The sequence below is a fragment of the Pinus tabuliformis genome, chromosome X (genome assembly GCF_031772625.1).
Source record: "Pinus tabuliformis cultivar Carrire ecotype Pingquan chromosome X, CPIR1, whole genome shotgun sequence".
NCBI lineage: Eukaryota > Viridiplantae > Streptophyta > Pinopsida > Pinales > Pinaceae > Pinus > Pinus tabuliformis.
The window spans coordinates 1,206,630,125-1,206,647,870 of record NC_142308.1 but is presented as its reverse complement, the minus strand read 5'-3'; positions in this window follow the sequence as shown (position 1 = coordinate 1,206,647,870).

Here is a 17,746-nt window from a genome sequence, read left to right as displayed (position 1 = left end):
TGACAAAGTAAAACACATAGATTCGTGTATCGATACAACATTAAATCATAAACCTAGTATTCAACATAACATAACTACATACATTCATAACAGAAGTAAAATAGCTCATACACAAGTATCTCCAGAATAATTCTCTTTATTGATGTTTCAGATCTTCAGTACAGACTCTAACTTCCCTGCGCACACAGCTACAAGGGTTCGCGCACTCAGCTGCGGACTTCTACCCTAGGCCTTTGTGCACACAGTTGCAGAGCCTCTTTCCTACGCTAAGACTCTTTGCTCTTAGCTCTCACAGACCCATTACATAAAACATAACCAGACTCAACTGAACTGAACTGCCTTAGACTCTTCTAAGACTTCCTTTGTATACAATCCCATGGTCCGCGGACCATGGTTGGATCTCTTAAAGTCGACACAAGTTATATAAACTAAGGGCGGAAATCCCTTTTGACTCTTTACATCTTTGCGCTCTGTGACAACAAAATGCGGATAATTTACATTCTTTATACAAAACTTGGGCCTTTAGCCCCAAAACTTGGGCTTTTAACACCAAAATTGACCCTACGGGAGTCGTTCCCAATAGGCCTCCAACACAAATCTGGTGACTCGCCCCGAGTCACTCGATCGGTGCGGAGATCTTGTCGCGAAGACCTCCCAGCTCTACTTGGACTACTGCAACCTCGATGGTACACTGCATCACCACCTGCTTCACCTACTCTACCAGCTGCTCTGTCGATGGTCCTGCACTGTCCGTCTGTATTTTCTGCTTTGTTTCCTATAGACTAGCCAGTTTGCCTTGAATGGTGGCCATGAGAACATATGCTTCGTCTAGCCAAGGTCCTAGCCTGGCCTTCAATACTGCTTCCTTGTGCTGTGTTGTGTCCACCTGTTCCTTGAGTGCCTTTGCTTCCTACAGCTTCGCCAACCTCTACGTGATGGCGATGGTGCGCGTCGTCGCTTTGACCTCATCATACCTGTGCTGCAGTTCTCATGCCTCAGTTTCTAGCCTCTGCAGGTTGGGATCTTCCTGTAGACTGGTAACTACTTCGACCGCCTATTCGAAGAGCACAGTGCAATCCTTCACTGCAGTATCTCCATCGGTGCGGTAATCTGGGCATAGATTTTGATGAACTTTCTATAGTACCCTGTATACCCTAACATTGTGCGCAACTGTTTCACACTTCTTGGTGCCTCCAAATTGATTATAACCGTGATCTTAGCAGGGTCTACCATCAAGCCTTGTCTGCATACCACATGACCCAGCAAGATCCCAAAAGGGACACAAAACAAGCATTTCTTCAAATTGAGCGTGATCCAGTACCTCTGGCATGTATCCAACATCAAGCACAGACTTGCTACATGGCGCTTTACCAGTCAAAACACTGTCCAATCATCAAAGTATACCTCCAGAAATTTGTGAATGAAATCTTTGAATGCTCCGATGACTATGCGCGAGAAGATCGTCGGTGCGTTCTTCAGCCCAAAAGGCATCACATTATACAGGAAGCACCCTCATTCCATGGCGAAGTTCGTCTTACTCCTATCCTCCAACGCAATCTTGATCTGATGGTACCCTGAGAATCCATCCGTGAACGAATATGCCTCTTGTCCTCCTACATTATCCAACACCTCATCAGTGAACGAAGTTGGAAAGGGATCATGTACGCAGGCGTCATTCAACTTCCTGAGATCTACACATATCCTTATTTCATCCTTTTGTTTCTTGTCCTGAACTACAATTGGGCTTACCCAATCAAACTCTTCTACTAGTTCAATGATGCCTTCCGCAAGCATTTTATCCAACTCTAAGTGGACCATTTCTTTATACTTCAGATTGAGGTGGTAAGGCCTCTGCTTGATCGGCTTTGCTCCCAGTTTCATTGTAATTTTCATAACCCCCAGGTCTCCTATTATCCCCTTTAGGTCTGAGAACTTCGTAGGGAACAAGTCTTGGTATTCGCAGAGCAATTCAACAACCTTATCTACTGTTACGTCATCCCAGTAGTCCCCAATCTTTGCAAATTTCGGCTCCGCCTGAGTCCCAATGTTCATTTGTTTTTTTTAGCAGCGCGGTGATATCTGGATTTTCAATTTGTGGTCCTTCAACTTCGCAGTGACCTTCAGTCTTTGGGTTGTTAATGTTCCTCGGGTTCTCGTCCTCTTCTTCGACAGTCACATTGTAGCATTCCAACGCGTGGCTCAGCTAGGTGGTCCAATCCGGTTGTATTAAGTCTAATGGATCCTGTGGTACTCTGAAGATTATTGCCTTAACTTCCAACAATGCCTCGTTAACACTCTCAAACCCATCCTCAAAGCTAAACGTCAACAAGAATCCTTGTCGCAAAACGTCCCATTCTTCCATGCCATGGCGGAGCTCTGTTTCTAAGTACCAGTTCATCGGTATTACATCCAAAGTATGACAAAACATATGTGCCCATTCACGTTGAGGCTCTATTCCATAAACCTTAGTCCATTTGGCTAGGTGATTGCGTGGGTCATTCCTTCCATCATATTTCTTTGTTAGCCACACTTGTGGGTGACCAAACCGCAATCTCATCATCTTTCTGTACATGCGTCAATCATCAAAACTGTCTTTGTGCATGCCCCACCATCTCGTAGGCATAGCGCATAGCGCCCAATCAAAGGCTTGGAAGCGATGCTTCTCTGGCACTTCTCTCTCAAATTCATCCAAAAATTTATCAACATTAGTTAAACCATCATAGTAAGGCAGATTTATTACTTCTAACGATGCACAGTGCAACGATTTGGTCATCATATTACAGCGCAGCGTAGATACTTCATGCAGTCGGTTCTGCCAGTGTTCCAACTCCTCATCTGAATCTGAAGTGTAGGAGCTTTCGTGGTCCCATGCAATACATCCACCTGTTGTTGAATTCACCTAATCTTGATCTCGCGCCATTATCTTGTAAATCTGATCCAAATCATCATCACTTTCATAATCGCAGACCGGTTCAGTATAGTGCAGTCCTTCTATAGGGTCCAGGGGCACCACTACGTGGAGCGATTTCTTCTCAAATATCATCTTCTGCTTCTTCAAATTGATTACCCCATTCATGTTAGTGGCCTAATCGATCCCAAGGAGCACAGGGTAGGGATTGTTGTCATCCACAATCTCTATCACTTCAAAGTCATCCAATGCGCTTGCGCCCTCAATATCAATTGTCACTCCCTGCAATCTTCCCATGGGGATAATTTTCTATTGATTTTCCATTCTTAACTGAATCGAAGACCACTGCAACGCAGGTCTCCCCATCCTCTCCCAGGTTTGTTTAGGCAATACATTCACATCTGACCCCAGATCCAAAATTACTTGATCCATCTCATATTCTCATATCTGCGCAGTGAGCCTCATCTCATGCCCCGTTCTCGCCTTATGCCTGCCAATCTTCCTGACTATGCGCGGTCCGTCAGTAGCATTTTCCTTCCCAGCGCACCTATTGATCAGTTCCTGCAGTCCCTTCACAGCCTTGCTATCGTGCAGTAGCTTCATACAAGTCTCTAAGAAAGTAGTAATAATGGACGGGTCCATTTCTTCAGTCGGCTTCTCCTAACTTCCTGAGGTAGAGGCCTCAGCGAAGCTTTTCTTCGCTTCCATAAACGTTTCTCTTGCACGTTCTAGATCAAACCTGATCTCTTTTTATGGCACTTTGCGGACCCATTCACTTTCCTCACACTTCTTCCCCTTATCTTCTCCAGTCGTCATCCCACTCCGCAACACAATATTTACCTTAGGATCTTCCTCGCGAGGCTCAGCCCTCATCATCTACAGGTTCTGAGTCGGTTGTTGAGGTTGTGCCCCCTTTTCGCGTATCTTAGCTAATAATATAGGAAACTCCTTCATCGCATGGTCAAACTGAGTACAATATCGTCATGACAGATGTGTCAGATTCGGGCAGTCTCATGTGTAGTGTCATGGTCCCCCACAGTTGTAAGAAATGACTTGCCCCCAACCCCTATCAGGTCCTCCTCCACCTCATCCTCGTCCATGCCCCTGATATTCACCTCGCGTACCCCCAGTACCTTGGTCCGGAGGCTAGGTTTCTACCTGCACCCTATATGTAGGCATTTTATCCATCATTAATTCGTGACTATAGTAGTTGCGCTCATCATGACCCACCGATTGAAAGAAGTTGCAGAAGCATTGTTGCGGTGTCTGTACGAATTACAGCAGCAAATGGAAATTGTCTATCGCATGTTTTACAGCTACCTGACAGATAGCACACCATAGCACGGGCCCTTTACTTGGCCCTGCTAGAGCTTCCGGCCTCAGAGGCATTGGTCCCCCTACTAAAACATAATTTTCGAATACTAGACAGTGATCTTTGTCATGCCCCTGGCCTTTGCACATCAGGAACCAAACTTCTTCGCGCACCTCGAGCCAGGTTGTTTTATCTTTCTTCAGACTCTACATTTCTAGGAAAAGGTTCTACAACTATGCATGAATCTGTTGAACCCTTAGATTAGCATCTTGCATCGGTGTCTCATGCAATCTCATCGCAATTTCCAGGGCTTTCGCCTGGGTCCCAATCTTTTGTTGTGAGAGCACAACCTTTAGATGAGACAGGAGCGAAGCCACAAACCATCGCGGTGTTTCCCATTAGTCAGATTCATGTTAGCTTCATGGATTGTACACTTCAATCTCTGATCTAGATCCCAGGGTGTCTCACTAGGCTTCATCATGATCTCTTTGAATCCCTCAATTGATTGCGCTTCAGACTTAGGTCTACTGAATTCCTTATTTAGCGTGGTCTGGATATCTGCCAATGCGGACGTTGGGTTGTCAGTGCAGTACTTAATATACCACGTTAGCGTGCGATCCTGCAAAGCACTAACCAACATTTCTTTCTTCATTTGATCATTCGTGATACCCTGAGCTTCCCATACAGCCTTCGTGACGAACCAAAACTAGTCCGGATCTTCATTTCCCATGCCCTTGAACGCAGGTAGCTTTACTGAGTTCGCCATATTGAACGGTGGCGGAGGTGGTGGTAGTGTAGGTGAAGTTGTATGTAGTGGAGGTGAAGATGGAGGCAGTGTGGGTGGATGGGGTATTCGCAGGAACCCTTGCTTTATCAACTAAACAACGCTCTGTGAAGAAGCCTATGTTGCTTCCTCATCGTCACTCAGAGGAGGTTCAATTAGCGGGTTATATTCAGGGCCTGTTTTCCCTTTGTTCTTGAATTTCCTTCCACTTCGCGTAGTCCCAAACATCAAGGTAGCTGCATAACCCGTTGTTCACATAGGATCATCTTAATCCAAGTATTTAAGGACTTTAAATACTTACCTCAAGGCCCCTTGAAGAAGCGCTGCTCTGCTTCGATGTAACTGACCAAGGTATCGATCGCGAACTCTGTCATGAACCTTCATATGATACAATCGAGCCAATGATCGACAGCACGTGCAATCTTATCTTCACAGGCTTCTAATCTCCGCACTAACTCCAGGGTCCAAACTATCGAACCGTCAAGTCTCCACCTTCCTTGGTCGTCTACCAATTTCACAATCCACTCATATAATTCAACCGGGAAGGAACAGAAGAATAATTCGTGTGTCTTTGTGTACAGATATCTGTCCAACCACTGTTCTTTCGTCAATCGCAGATTCTTGTTCTCTTGCACTGCGAATTCGTGGATCTTTCTATCCAACCAGCCTTCGATCTCCTTCTTAGTTGGATTCCAGTGATGCGACATCGCACATCTCATTATGAATATCCTGATCTTAGCAACGGAACCATTTGTTGGCTTGATGGGCCCTAACCCAGGTTCAACATTAATTAGCCAAGAAAATCCCTACACTACTGGCCCTTTCAGCATCAATCCACGAAACACAGACTAAAGTCTCACCTGAAGTAGTATGGGGGGATGCAGGAACCAAGTTTTCTCACCCTAAGATAGTTGTGATGTCATTTTATACCCTAACCCTTCCTTCACACAGACCGATAAGCCCTTTAGGGCTTATCGATATACTTCTCTTATTCGGCTTCGAGACCTTCGTGAAGGTCTGCGATCATCCTTTGCATACCTTAAATATGCAATTCAGACACTTACGCGCCTCTGTAATTACCCTTACTTCTGTGTCTACCCAGATTAGCTTAAGTATTGAATAACTTCAACATGCATTATGATTATCTTCACGTAAACAGATATTCTTACTTGCATTCATATGACAAAGTAAAACACATAGATTCGCGCATCAATACAGCATTAAATCATAAACCTAGTATTCAACATAACATAGCTACATACATTCATAACAGAAGTAAAATAGCTCATACACAGGTATCTCCAAAATAATTCTCTTTATTGATGTTTCAGATCTTCAGTACAGACTCTAACTTCCTTGTGCACACAGTTGTAGGGGTCCGCGCACTCAGCTACGGACTTCTACCCTAGGCCTTTGCGCACATAGCTGCAGAGCCTCTTTCCTACGCTAAGATTCTTTGCTCTTAACTCTCAAAGACCTACTACATAAAACATAACCAGACTCAACTAAACTGAACTGCCTTAGACTCTTCTAAGACTTTCTTTTCATACAATCCCATGGTCTGCGGACCATGGGTGGATCTCTTAAAGCCAACACAAGTTACATAAAATTAGGGTAGAAACCATTTTTAACTCTGTTACTACAAAATGCGGAGACTTTACATTCTTTATACAAAACTTGGGCCTTTAGCCCCAAAACTTGGGCTTTTAACCCCAAAATTGACCCTAGGGGACTCATTCCCAACAGAGGTCTTGTACTGTGGTGCTTCCTATAATGTAGTGTGGTGCCTCCTGCATCGATCAACCAGTAAAATGGTGATTCACTCATAAATAACTCATACATGTCAGATATGAGAGTTTCTCAGTTGATATTGGAGTTCAAGGACAATGTATTATCAGTTGTATAATCTAAATTGTATAGTTGGTGCATGTAGTCATAGGAAGGCCTATGAGGATTGCGCAATTCTAATTGAGGAATTTCCCTAATTAATAGGGGAAATTCCCTAGGAAACATCGCAAGGAAATAGGGACTTGGCCAAGTAGAAAATTGGTTAAGTATGGGCCTGGGCTTGTCTAGGAAGTTGTGAGACAGATAGAGATAGTGCAAAGGTTGCTTGGGCTTGAGCAAATCATTGTAACCTTCTCATATTTTATGACTAATGCAATATACAAATAGAAGAGGTTTTACCTATGGCTTTTCCTAGGAAATCATTGTGTAACGTGTTGATTAAATTCTTTCTCTTGTATGCTTCATGATTTCGCAATCGTTTAATTGTTTCTGTTGATGAGTAGATTAGATTCAAGTTTATTGATTTAGTAAATTACAATTAGCAGTTTGAATCTACAGGGAATTTCTACATGGTATCATAGTAGAAATAACTCTAGAAGAGGAGAATACGAGTTTGTCTTTTGCAGGTGAAATTGAATTTACAGTATCATACTTCAAATCCAGCAGTCTGTCGTTCTACGGATTGAGACTTGAATATGCCCATGAGGGTAGTTCGAACTATATTGCTCGGAAGGACAGGACGGAGGCAATGTTGGAAGACAATGGGCTTAATGAATTCATAGACAAAGATATTCCTAAGCCTCTAGCAACCGATGCTCAAGATCTGGCAGAGTGGAGAAAATATGTTGCAAAGGAGAGAAGGATTATCCTATAACGAGTTTGAGATCATATTGTCTTGAACCTCCACAGTAAGGAAACTCCATATGAAATGTGGAAGGACTTGATAGACCTGTTTCAAAACAGTAGTGACCATAGGAAGTTGACACTAAAGGAAAAGTTCAGGAAAATCAAGATGGAGAAGAGAAACACAATACCAAAGTACTTGACCAAGTTCACCCAAAGTCGGGATGAGCTTTGAAGTATTGGTGTTACAGTTTCTGAAGATGATCTGGTCAACTTAGCACTTCTAGGCCTTCCCAAGAGCTCAGACAACTACCAGGATTCGGTAAATGGGAGGGAGAAGCTACCAGAGTGAGAGCATTTGTGGTCTGACTTGGTGCAAGAAGAGATTCGGCTAAAAACCAGAGTTGGGACCTCATCCAAAGAAGTGGAAGATGATTTTACATTAGTCAGCAAAGAAAAGAAAGCGAAGGGAAAGAAGGCCCAAGGCGAGGAGGGCAAGAAGAAATACTTGTCCAACATCAAGTGATTTCACTGTCACAAGTTCAGGAAATATGCGACAAAATTTCCATAGAAGAAGGCAAGCAAGAAGGATCTTGTAATAGCAGCAGCAGGTGAAACTCTAGCGCCACAATTTGAGCTTGATTTCACTCTCATTGCATGCATGACAAGCATTGTAATGGGAATCATGTGGTATCTTGACAGTGGTGCCTTGTTCCATATAACGGGGAATAAATATCTCTTAAGTGACTTGGAAGAGAAATACCTCAAGCAGAACATAGATTTTGGAGATGATGGGAGGTATAGCGCTACTAGTATTCATATAGTTACTTTTTTAGAGGGAGTCTCTCTCCACTCTTAGACTCACAGATGTGATGTATGTTCCAGGACTAAAGAAGAATCTTGTTTTTGTCACGGTATTGGAATATCGTGGCTACGATGTGATATTTAGAAAAGGAAATTTTTTCCTTAGACACCGTTAGAGGATAGGTCAAACAGAACGGTGTGTGAGTCAAGAACTTGTACGCACTTGAGATACAAGATGCATGCAAAGCCTTGAGGAGCAAGGCAAAAGTTAGAGACTTCGTGGTTGAGAGTGAGCATAAATTACCTCTCAATATGTAGCCTCAGAAGCCATTAGGGGAATTTTGAGGTCTAAAATGGACCTCCTAAGGAAATTATAAAACAATAGTGGAAATAATAAAATAAGATTACATTACATCATCAAATTTTAGAGGGAAAAAATAGAAAATTATTTTTCAACCCGTATTTTCAACTTATCTCCCTATGGATTTACTCAAATTTCGAGCAGCAACGCTCGTTGGATGAATAATTTGATTCCTCATCCAAGGAGTACCCATGTTGCATACTTTCGATGGACCCTACTACACGAAAAATGAGAAATACATGAAAAACATGATTGCAATCACATTTTTTCATGTAGCAGGGTTTGTTAAAAGTATGCAACATGCATACTCTTTGGATGAGGAATTACATTTTGCATTCAATGAGTACTCCCACTCGAAATTTGAGTAAAACCTTAGGAAGATAAGTTGAAAATACAAGTTGAAAAAGTAGTTTTATTATTTTATTTTTTTTATCTTTTTACTTTTTTACTCCAAAAATGATGAACCATCCCCCATGGTTGACATCATCATCTTGAATCCTATTCTTTCTTATAAATTTTATTTTGGTTGTGCATTTTTCTTAGGAGGCCCATTTTAGACCTCAAAATTCCCCTAATGAGCCTCAGTAAGTTGTGCAACATCTACAATTGGAGAAGCAAAGAGGAGGTCGAGTGGAGACATCCACTCAAGCAGAGACCTCCATTAAGGAGGAATTTTGATCCAAGTTGGAAGAGGGAGCACATGCAGCCATACCTCTAAGTGAGAGGTGGGGTGATGTGAATCAATAGTCCCAAGAGTGCAGAAATTTTGGCAGGATCCATTGAGGTGTTTTCTATCTCATGGATCATTACCTTGCTAAGGGATCCCACATTTAGTAGCAGGAGGATCAGTGTTAGTCAAATACTAAAGAGTGCAGAGCATTGTTTACAACAAATCAGGAGGCTCAGTAGCAGAGTCAACAATAGCACAGTTTTCCTAGTAAACGGTTACAGACACAGTTGATTCAGTTTATTTTGTTTTTTTTATGCTTTTCAGTTGTAGATGTTGCAGTTGTTAGGATATTCCGACACATAGTAAATAGTTAAGTATAACTTGGTCTAGTGTAGAGTTAGGTAAAGTGTGTTTCTTTACTATGTACTTTTGTAACTTACAATCTGACGGTCACAATATGTTCTAGACAAGAAGTGATCTGACGATTCATTCTCTCCTTTGTATTACTGACACTTGATCCATGGCTTAACACCCGATTGGTCCATGATCTCTATTTAAAGAGCATGGAGGGTCATTTGTAGGGTGACTGTTCATGAGAGAAGCTTATGTAAATTTTCTTTCTTTTATTAATAAATTACTTGAAGTGGCCACATTAGCTCAGGCCCTGTATTGTTTCCCTCTCTAAGGGTTTTAACCACGTCAAGAATACTGGTGTATTGATCAGTGATATGTTTGTGAGCGGTTTCCTTTGGTGTTTTATCTGAGGAACTTACCCTGTAAATTCTTACATGGTACCAGAGCTATTTGAGGGCTGCATCTGTTGGTGATCCAAATCGGAAGCCAGTACAACTGCATCTGACTGTCGTTTCCTAGATCTATTGTTTCTGACCGCTTTCGGGCCGAGAGGACTGCTCTATTGTGTTAGGAGCATTTGTTCCATTAAGGAACCCCTTTCGTTTCACGTGAAAAGGTTTCTAGTAGCCCTAGCTACGTCATTTTTAAGATTTGGAGGTATAAAGTCTTTATTTGTAGTTTTAGCTATTTATATCTCTGTCTTTTATTACCGGATCTATATCTTTCATTTCTGTGTATGCTCTTTGCCCCGCGACTTTGTACGATCTAGGCAAATCAGAAATAGAAAGGAAATATTTTTCTCATGCATATGCTCGTTTCCACCGTGCCTTAGTGTGATCTCAGAAAATAAAAAACATTGAGGAAAATATTTAGTTTCCGGCGAAAGCTAACTTCAAGCCATAAGGTTTGGTTTTTTTTGTATGTCCATGTTGGGTTGTGTGGTTTTTTGTTTTGTAGGCAAAAATAGTTTTTTCAAGTAAGCACACACCGCAAAGCCTCAGTGACAACAAAACAAAACAAAACCTTCCTCTTTTCCAAAAATTACTAACCTTTTAAACTAGCTCACTTGGTCCAAAGTTACTTTATGAGAATAGAGGTCTTGAGTTCAAGTTGTTCTTTTTGTTGAGTTACTTTTTCAAAAAGCACATGTAACTTATGTTTTAAATTTACTTTATGTAAAAGTGTTCTCACCCATTATAAAAAGTGAGTCACTTATAATTCTAAAGTCTCTTTATCTTTTATTTAAGTTACAATTTAGTGGGTAGCTCATAAAATACTATTGTAAAAGTGAATTTCATTTATTTATAAAAGTGGGTCACATAAAATCTTTTTTGTTAAGTGAGCTAATTAGATTCAGTTTGGAAAAGGGGAGGGGGGATTTTTTTTAAATATAACATTATCATTCATTTCCGCATATTCATGCACTTTGTCTGCATCTTCAACAACGTTTCTTAAAAAAGCCATAACTTCTTCATCCGGAAGCCGTTTTCAGAGCCATTTTTTTTTAATCGACCTAATTTTTCAAGATCTTTCCATTGGAACACTTAGTTTCAACATCTACAGCTTCATTTTTTGTTAAAATGGAAAGCCCATGCCAAGTTATTCTTGACAGCACCAACTACTTCCAATGGTGGTCCTACATTGTGGATTTACTTAAAAGTAAAGGTCTTTACATAATAGCCTCACGCCAAGAAACTAAACCTAAAGATAAAGATAAAGCAGCCAAATGGGAAAATAGGCAATATCAAGCATGTGGGTTGATAGGGATGTGTATTTCTCCAGACCTTAGATTTCATATCGCAGAATTTGATACCCCTAATGAAGCAATGAAACAACTCACTAAAGTTTTTGGAATTAAAAATGAAATTAGAGCCCATCAACTCGAAAATGAGTTGCTTACATTGGACCCCAATAATTTTACTTCCATTGAAGATTTTTTATCTAAGTTCAAGACCCTTAGACTTCTCTTAGAAGGTGTTAAGGTTAAGAAAGAATATGGTAGCCTTATCTATTCCATTATAACTAAGTTGGGACCAGCCTACTCTGTGTTTGTTTCCACCTTCCATTCTACTAGAGAAGCCTTTATTTTTCAAGGGCAAGACTACAAGTCCCCCTCTTTTCATTCCTTTTGTGATTCTTTAATAAGAGAACAACAAAAACTCTTACATCTTGGTCTTTTTAATCTTGGAAACTCTTCTAAGAAAGCATTAGCCGCCCAACAACAACTAAATTCAAAGAATCCTAAGAAGCATTATCTTAAAAAGAATGGCCATAAACCAAACAAGGGCCCTAAGCAATTTTAGTCTCAAAATGAAAAATCAATTCAACAAAATGATAAGGCAAATAAAAACAAATGGAAGAAGACTGATAGACATTGCAACTTTTTTAATTGAGATGGCCACTTAGCATCCAAATGCTTTAAGAAGATAGAAGCTTTGGAAGCAGCAATGAAGAAGCATAACATCCATTTGGATCATTCTTCAACTTCAACTTCATCTTCAGGAATAGCACTTTCTTCATGTGGTTTTCAAGCATCTCAGTCTGGTTATGCACTTAATGTATCTTCTTCTTCTCATTCTCATGAGTGTCTCATTGATTCTGGAGCTTCTTATCACATGGCCAAAAACAAAGCCATGTTTTCTTCTTTAAATGATTGTAACACCAAAAATATATATGTTGGTGATGATAGATCTCTTAGTGTTGTAGGGACTGGAACTATTCATCTAGACAATGGTCAATTTAATGATGTATTATGTCTTCCAACCTTATCCTGCAACCTTCTATTTGTATATCAGACAACTCATTCAGGTGAAGGTAAAATCGTTTAATTTTCACCTCACAATGTTGTAATTAAGGACTTAAGAGATCCTAGACAGATTTTAGCTAGTGGCATTGCTAATGATTCTACAAGGTTTTATAAGTTTAACAACTTTGGGTCATCAACACTTCTCTCGATATTTGTTGCTCATAATGATGAAGTGAGCAAACTTTGGCATGAGCGATTTAGTCACTTAAACTATTTCTCCCTTAAAAATCTATGTAAAGAAAATATGGTGATAGGTCTTCCTATGGTATCTTGCAGAGATGGTGTTTGTTCCGGATGTGTACTCAAAAAACATCATTGGGATAGTTTTGAAAAACGTGCCTCTTGGCATGCCTCAACTCCTTTACAAGTTGTGCATAGTGATTTATGTGGTCCACTTCCAGTTGTTTCATACTCTGGCTATAAGTATTTCTTAACTTTAATTGATGATTTCTCTAGACGCACTTGGGTATACTTCTTAAGTCTTTAACATGTTCTTGGCCTTTAAAGCCTTTGTTGAGAAACAATCTGGACATCAAATTCTTAAGTTAAGATCAGATAATGGCGGAGAATATGTTAATAACAAATTCATCAACTTTTTCACTGAGCATGGAATTCAAATGCAACATACTATTCCATATACTCCACAACAAAATGGTGTAGATGAAAGGAAGAACCACACCTTAAAGGAAATGGCTAATTGTATGCTTCAATCTAAAGGACTTAGTCTTCATTTTTGGGCAAAAGCAATTAACTGTGAAAATTACATAGTAAATTGCACTCCTACTAAGGTTTTAAAGAATATCACTCCAGAAGAAGCATGGAGCTCAATTAAACTAGATGTAAGTCACTTTCATGTTTTTGGAAGTGAAGCATGGGCCCATATTCCAGATGAGTAACATAAATCTTTAGAACCTAAGAGTAAAAAATGTATTTTTTTGGATATTCTAAAGATTTCAACAGATATAGACTTCTTTCACCTAAGTCCAAAAATGTTATTATTAGAAGAGATGTAAAGTTCGCTAAAAATATATCGGCCTATGAGCCTAGTTCGGCGGATGTGCCACCTCTCTCTATCCCTTCTACTTATGAAAATATTTCTCCTTCAGATGATGATAGTGAGGACAAAAATCCTCCCCCACCTTCTCAGGATCCTCCTTCAGCTCCTCAGCTTCCAAAATGGGTCCGTGCTACTCGGGATGCGGAAGGTGCTCTTGCAGGTGATCCTACAGATCATTGACGTACATGTTCTCAGTTCGATAGAGCCTCTTCTTTACTGGCTCAAGCTTCAGCGAATTATGATCCTAACACCTTTGCAGAAGCTTCAGGCCATCTAAATTAGGACACAGCTATGAATGAAGAATATCATTCATTATTGGAAAATGATAAATGGGATCTTGTTCCTCTTCCAAAGGGAAGAAAACTTGTTAGATGTAAATGTGTTTACAAAACCAAGTTTGAACCAGATGGAAAAGTTGATAAACATAAAGCTCGTCTTGTTGCTAAGGAATTTCCACAAGTTGAAGGCATTGACTATACTGAAACCTTCTCCCCTGTTGCCAAAATGAACTCTATACGCCTTGTTCTTTCCCTTGATACCTCTTTCAAATGGGAAGTCCATCAGATGGATGTTAAATCTTTCTTCTTGCATGGGGACTTGCATGAAGAAATCTATATGGAACAACCTCCTGGATTTATACAAATAGACTCCAACCTTGTATGTCAGCTTAACAAATCCCTTTATGGTCTCAAGCAAGCCCCTCGGGCTTGGTATGCCAAAATGGATAGCTTTCATTTAGATACTAGCTTTTCTAGGTGTCATTCTGACAACACTGTCTACACCAAGAAGTGGGAAAATCTCTTATCATTCTTATTCTTTATGTTGATGATCTTATCCTTACCGGTAGTGATCACAACCTTATAAACCATGTGAATTCCAACCTTAAAAGGAATCTTGAAATGACAGACTTAGGACACTTGCATTATTTTCTTGGTCATCAAGTCTTACAATCCAAGGAAGGTATTTCCCTTTCCCAGTCCAAGTATGCCTGTGATCTTCTGCGCAACTTTCACATGGAAGAATGTAAGCCATCCCCTTCTCCCTTTTAGTCTGGAGTCAAACTTTCAGTCACTTGTACTTCCCCTTAATTTGATGCTACCTTATACCGTCAACTTGTAGGGAAATTTTTGTATCTGACCCATACTCGTCCTGACCTTTCCTTTGTTGTTGGCCTTATTGCTTGGTTTATGAAAAACCCACATGAAATTCATTGGAAATAAGCTAAAATAATACTTTGGTATGTTCAAGGTATAGTTCAGTTTTGGATTCATTACAGTGCAAAAGCATCTCCTCTTGGTTGGTTTCACTGATTCCGATTAGGTTGGTGACCCTGATGATCAGAAGTCTACTGTCGATTATGTCTTCACTCTTCATTCTAAACCTATTACAGGGGCTTGCAAGAAACAAAGTTCCATTTCTCTTTCTTCAGCAGAAGCAGAGTATTTTGGCGTCGTAGAAGCTAGTAAGGAATCCCTATGGCTTCATCAGATCCTGTCAGAGTTTGGCTTTCAATAGCAGCATCCGACTACACTTTGGTGTGATAATCAAAGTGTCATTCAACTATGCAAAGATCTAGTCCAACATTAGCACAGCAAACACATTGAACTACACATGCACTTCATCAAAAAGCTCATTCATGACCATTTTCTTGAAGTGCAATATTGTTCAACAGGTGATCAAGTTGTAGACATCTTTACAAAGGCTCTCACAGAGGCGAAGTTTACTAAATTTCGATTTATGGTAGGAGTTCAGGAAGTTGTCATTAAGGGGGGATACGCTCTAATGCCTCCTTCCTTCTCCTATTGTGTCATATTTGTACATCCTTCAATCCTATCCCAACTTTTTCTTAAGGGGGGATGTTAGGATATTCTGACACATAGGAAATAGTTAAGTATAACTTGGTCTAGTGTAGAGTTAGGTAAAGTGTGTTTCTTTACTATGTACTTTTGTAACTTACAATCCAATGGTCACAATATGTTCTAGACATGAAGTGATCTGACGGTTCATTCTCTCCTCAGTATTACCGACACTTGATCCATGGCTTAACACCCAATTGGTCCATGATCTCTATTTAAAGAGCATGGAGGGTCATTTGTAGGGTGATCGCTCATGAGAAAATCTTATGTAAATTTTCTTTCTTTTATTAATAAATTGCCTAAAGCGGCCACGTTGGCTTAGGCCGTGCACTCTTTGATGGTTTTACCCACGTCAAGAATACTGGTGTATTGATTTGTGATCTGTTTGTGAGCAGTGTCCTTTGGTGTTCTATCTAAGGAACTTACCCTGTAAATTCCTATACCAAGGAAGCATTAAATCCTATTGGCATCAGAGCAATAGAAACAGTGACAAATGTTGCATGCAGAACATTCCAAAGATGTTGGATCAGGATAGATGTGAATCCCTTTCTTCTTGAGAGGGAGTGTTGAAAATGGAAATAAGAAATTTTGAAAATGGCACCAAGAAAATCCTAATTTAAATTTCTCCTTGAATTAAATTAGGAATAAAATTGTAATTCCACATCTCATGACAACTTGTATTAGTTAAATAAGTTAATTTTACCTAGTTGGCTTAGTTAATTCAAGTTGAGGGTCTAACTTGAGTCATGTAGAGTGTTTCCTACATTATAGGAGCCCTAGTTGAGTTTATTTGATTTGTAATTAATTAATTTAGTTTAATTGAGTTAAAGTCAGTTAAACTAGTTCCAACTGTTGAAGGAACTAGTGGGAGGTCTAGTTGTGTGGTGTTGACTCAAGTGTAGTGTGGTGTTGCCTACATTGATAAAGCATTAAACTAATGATTCACTCATAAATAACTCATGCGTGTCAAATCTGACAGTTACCCAGTTGAGATTGGATTTGAGGGACAACTTACTATCAGTTGTATAATCATCTGAATTATACAAGTGATGCATGCAATTAGAGGAAGGCATATGAGGATTGTGTAATTCCAATTGAGGGATTTCCCTAATTAATGGAGGGAATTCCCAAGGAAACAGCACAAGGAAATAGGGACTTGGGAAAGCAAAAAGTCGGTTAAGTATTGGCCTGGGTTTGTTTAGGAAGTTGTGAAACAAATAGAGATAGTGCAGAGGTTGCTCGGCCTTGAGCAAAGCATTGTAATCTTCTCATATTTTCTGACTTATGAAATATACAAATAGCAGGGGGTTTTAGTTGTGGCTTTCCCCAGGAAACCATTGTGTAATGTTTTGATTGAATTCTTTCTCTTGTATGCTTCGTGATTTCAAGATCGTTTAATTATTTCCTCTTATGAGTCGAGTAGATTCAAGTCTATTTCTTTAGTAAATTACAATAAGCAGTTTGAATCTACAAGGAATTTCTACATTATAATGAACAACTTGCTAATAAGAAAAACCATCATGACAATCATGACAACACGATAACCATACCTCTTATTGGAGCTTTATAACACATCTCATTGTGGTATTTACGATTAACTATACATAAATATGTACAAATACCAAAAACTAATTTGCCTCCACCGGTAAAAAATGAAGGATACATATCCCACATCTGATCAACTATCTCCCATGTAGCTTCATCAGACCCAAATTTCTTCCACTGCACTTTAACTTGGTCGATTGCTCAGTCCCGGAGCATGAGTTGTTTCTATTGCAATATGCACTGAGGTTCTGGCTAGAATTATCCTTCTGGTTTCACCTGTAATACAAACCAATCAATAACATGATAAACATACTTTGCCTATCTCTTAATAAATGTCATGGACTTTCACAGTCGGAGGCAGTGGAAGTCTGTAGGCCACTGGCCCAATCTTCTCAAGGTTCTTGAAAGGCCTGTAATACCATGGTGCCAACTTTGCACATGATCCAATCCTCAAGGTTCTTTTCTTAGACTTGATGCTAAAATACACATGCTCCCCAACGTAAAACTCCTTAAATACCCTGTGTTGGTCTGCATAACTCTTTTTCCGGTCCTGTGTTGCATTTAGATTCTTCTTCATAACTTTCATTTCCTATTCCATTTCTGCCAACATATCCGGTCCAATAAGTACCTTTTTCACTGGATCACTCCAGTTGATGGG